The 4,790-nt window shown below is 37.4% G+C and overlaps 1 pseudogene; it reads left to right on the top strand.

The window, feature by feature from the left end:
* Positions 1 to 329: 329 nt before the first annotated feature.
* LOC122127881 lies at positions 330 to 429 on the top strand (annotated as a pseudogene).
* The last annotated feature ends 4,361 nt before the right edge of the window (positions 430 to 4,790 follow it).

Here is a 4,790-nt window from a genome sequence, read left to right as displayed (position 1 = left end):
AGGCTTACTTTGAATCCATTAGCTCCACAAAGCTAACTCAGTTGATAAATAAGTACTTGAAAAGCCATCACCTTTGGACTTAGCTGTAAAGGTTCCAAAGTATGATCAAATTTAAAATGAAAATGACAAAATAGTTATTGACAAATAATTGCAAATGTGAACAATCGACCATACAATATAAGTTTTTTCCACTATGCACAGAATTTTAGAGAAATAAGATCAATAGAATTTTTAGGAACAATAAGGGTTCCTTGTTACAAATAGGCAACCATGGATATATGCCTGTATAAATATTGTATCATTACGTACTTAAATTTAGAGGATACTACATGCTTCAGCAGCAAGTCTACCCAAATTACAACAATACAGAGATTAAAATGGTACTTGCACAAGGATGGAATGAAAATTTGTGAAGTATTCCATATTTTTCATTCTTCAAATGCAAGAAATGAAAAAGTTATTAAAAAGTTGATTACAAAAATACAAGTGTAACAATACATGTAATTCATAGAATTAAAGGTTAGTTTGACATCAGTATATTAAATCTTCACCTTAGAAAGGCCCTTACATAGCATAAACTTTATAAAACTTGAAATTAGATAACATTGTCATTTTGTCTCAAAGAAATAAAATTTAAACCATGGTCATAGGGGGTTCCCGGAAGATGGTGGAGGAGAAGCTGTAGGCTAAACAAGCTCTCGCATAGAAAGCAGTTTTAGAGTTCCAGTGAACAGTCCTAAGCCAGAGAATCACACCAAGTGTGCCATCACTATACACAGAGTTAGGACAGAGGGAAAATCCAGGCAAGGAGACAGATCTGAGCACTTGTCAGCAGCCTCGGTAGCAGCGTTGGCCATAGCCGCCATCCTGTAACACAGAGAATGCAGGACAAAGGAGCCAGACACGGTGGACAAGCAGATTCTACTCAACACCAGCAAGAACTGACAAGGAGCAGACATCTTCATCTTGCAGTTCGCAGACCAGAGACCACCCAGGAACCAAGACTCGGCGGGAGTAGAAGCCAAATGTCCTCACTCCTTCTCAGAGAGCAGAGGAGAGAAGGCCACCCCTCCCCCCCAACTACCGGACATCTCCATCTTGGGTACTGACAAAGCTCGGTGGAGCTGCTAGCTCCAACTAAGGCCTTGGAAGAAAACTAGAGTCATTTAGCAGGTCACAAGAACCTAAACTGACCTGCCAAAGAGCTCCACCCAGGGAAAAATCACCCAGCTCAGGTGCAAGCCCCAAGAGTGGCTTTCTTCACTGGGTAATTAGAGCCAGAGTCTGCCCCTCCCTTTAGCAGCCTTGACAATCAATTGAAATTCAGTAAACATAAACCTGGAGAGTGGCTCGAGGCTGGGCTCTCTGAGTTTCTCACAAGCTACCTCCTGGGAAAAGCTACTGTTTGTTGAAAGGCCTCAACTCTACCCAGAACCTAGCCTCATCACAGCATCTCCAAACTTGAGGAAAAAGCCATCTCCCTCTTTTGTGTTAATCAAAGCAGATCTCCTTCCCATTGAACTAACTTGAGCGGAATATCACAAAATCCTGGGTAAAGTAGAACATTTTTCTGCCTGTTCAAACAAACTGACTTAAGAAACCAACCAAGCCATAGGAAAATCAAACACCACAAGCAGACCAGAGATTCCAACAAGAGGCTGGTTACAGACACAAGGGAGATACAGGATTTTTCCCACCACTCCCAAAAAAATTAAAGAACTATTTTTTTTTGTACATTTTATTAAAAAAAATTTTTCTAAAACGTTTTTCTTTTAATTTTTACCTTTTTTGAAAAAAAAGTTTCCTAGTAACTATTTTCCCCTCTTATAATTTTTATTTCAGTGGTATATGTGTGTGTGCGTTATTCTTCTTTTTTTCTTAATTTTTTTTTGTTTTTTATTTTGCTCTATTAAACTTCTGATCTTTATTCTTTCTTTCTTATTCTTTTCACCTTTACTTCTCTTTTGTTCTTTTTTATGTGACTTAATTGTTTTTCTGCACATTCTCAGATATACACATAGTCGATTATTAGACCTTATCCTCCATGTGTACACACTTAATCCACAAATTTATTACTCAGTTCAAAACCTCTTAGACTTAAATTCCTTAATAGCATTACTACCTATTTATACCTATGTAATATTTTAAGTATTTTTATTTTTAAGTTTTTCACATCTCCTTTATATCCCTCCCCTTCTGCATTATATGCACGATCTTCTCTGAATATTTCGTTTTCGATTCTGCATAATATTTTTAATTTTTACTTTTCTATTTTTTCTGGTCTCTTTTTCCCCCTTTCTCTTTTCTTTTTTCTCTCTCTACTTTCATCCTATCCAACCTATTTCCTGCTTTGAGATTAAGACTTAGTTAAGTTAAATCTCCCTGTGCCTTCCCACATCTCTCTATTCCTATTTTTTACCCACATCTCTCCTTCAACCTAATAATTTCTGGTTTGCCAAATTCGGATTTGCAGTTTGTAGCCCATTAATATATAGTTGTTTGACGTTGAATAGATGTTCTATTGAACTATATTGTATCTGCAGACTATTGACTGGGCAAATATAGACTTTGGTTGATGCTTGCCTTAAGATAGTGTTCAAGCAAAAAACTGGTGTTATTTTCATCCCAAATAGGCAGAGTAAGCCGGAAAAACAAAAGAAAAATGTCAAGTCCGGGTATCTCAACTCCCACTCATGATAATCAGGGGACAGAACAGATAATGAATAATCCAGAGGAGAGTTCCCAAATAGCTCTACAAACACTGCTGACAAACGTAATAAATGAAAAGATTGAAAACATACAAAGGAATCTGTATGAGCATGATAGGGAGAGAAGGAAGCAAACAAAAGATCAATGGAGGCAAACAAAAGGTCAATACAGGAAAAGATTGAAAACCTACAAAGGACTGTGTATGAGCATGATAGGGAGAGAGAGGAGGCAAACCAAAGGTTTATAAAGGAATATCCTGACCGTGAGGAAGCTACTCAAAAACTGATACAGGATTTGCGTGAACAGCTTGAGAATACTCAAAGAGAAAGGCAGGAATGGCATAAGCAGGTTGAGAACACTCAAAGAGAACTACAGGAATGGCGTGAACGTGAGGAAGCTAAGCGAAGAGTAATACAGGAATTGAGAGAGCAGGATGAGGATACACAATGATCACTAAAGGTATTCATGGAATCCAGTAACAAACAGCTGAAGTAATTAAGGGAGACCACAAAGAGAATGCTGAATGGAACCCAACAGAAGAAATGAGAATCTAAGCAAACCATAACCAAACAACTAATTTACTTGAGAATAAACACAACACCAAATTAAGGAAGTAAAGAAGTTTATACAAGATCTAAAACAAAGCTTCAATAAAGCATTTGAAGCCATCAAAGCTGTCCAATTAGAAGGAAAAGAAATTTTAAAAAAGTGGAAACTCTTGACAGCAGGTTAGACCATGTAGAAGATTGAAACTCGGGGATTGAAGACAGCCTAAATATTATAGAGAAAGAACATACAACCATCCAAGTCAAGTCTAAGAAATATGACAGATCTATCTAACAGTTGGAAGACAGCATCAGAAGGCCTAATCTAAGGATAATGGGTGTAGAGGAGCACCTAGAAACAGAAGAAGTAATTCGTCTAGGAAATTGGTTTAACAGAATCCTAGCAGAGAACTTCCCAAACATGGAAAAAGATAGGCCTATTCAGATACAAGAAGCTTTTAGAACTCCAAATAGACCAGACAGGAACAGGACATCCCACCGTCACATTATAATCCGCACAGGATGAATTCAGACCAAGGAAAAGATCCTTAAACATTTGAAGGAGAAAAGATTAATCACCTATAAAAGCAAACCAATTAAAATCACCTCAGATTTCTCAGCAGAGACAATCAAAGCAAGAAGAGCCTGGAATGATGTATGCCATGCCTTAAAAACAAACAGCAATCAACCAAGAATACTGTACCCAGCTAAACTCTCCTTCATAACTGAAGGCCAAATAAAAACCTTCCATAGCAAAGAAAAATTGAAACAATACATCTCCACCAAACCAGCCCTACAAAAGATTCTTAAAGACGTACTACACATAGAAACCCAACAAGACCACAATAAAGGCCAATAAAATGCACCCAAACTGAGAATCCAAGAACATAGGAAGAACCCAGATTTTGTAGCCCCCAAGAAGGTAGATAACGTGACAGGAGCTCCCAAATTCCTCTCAGTCCTATCTCTCAACATTAACATACATAATTATCCAATTAAGCGACATGGACTGTACAGTAGGATTAAAAACAAGATCCTTCTATCTGATGTCTTCAGGAGTCACATCTTGCCAGTAAACACAAACACATTTTAAGTGTTAAAAGCTGGAACAAAATCTACCAAGCAAACGGCCCCCATAAACAGGCGGGAGTTGCAATCCTAATATCAGATAAAATAGTCTTCAAATTAAAATTCGTGAGAACAGATAAAGAAGGTCGCTACATAATAATTAAGGGATTTCTCCTTCAGGAGGATATTACAATTTTAAATATCTATTCGCCAAACAACGGAGCACCAAAATTTATCCAAGAAACATTCCTTTCCCTCAAATCCCACAGAGATCCAAAGACATTAATTGTTGGGGATTTTAATACACCACTCTCCCCTCTAAATAGATCAACTCGGAAAAAACCCAATAGAGAAACGCAGATGTAAACAACTGTATAGATCAAGTAGATTTAACAGATATCTACGGAATATTTCACTCAGCAGCATCACAATACAAGTTTTTCTCAGAAGCACATGGAACATTTTCTA

This window comes from Dipodomys spectabilis, unplaced genomic scaffold (genome assembly GCF_019054845.1).
Source record: "Dipodomys spectabilis isolate Male_0828 unplaced genomic scaffold, ASM1905484v1 ptg000316l, whole genome shotgun sequence".
In the NCBI taxonomy this organism is placed as follows: Eukaryota; Metazoa; Chordata; class Mammalia; order Rodentia; family Heteromyidae; genus Dipodomys; species Dipodomys spectabilis.
This window is presented reverse-complemented; position numbering and strand designations above follow the sequence as displayed.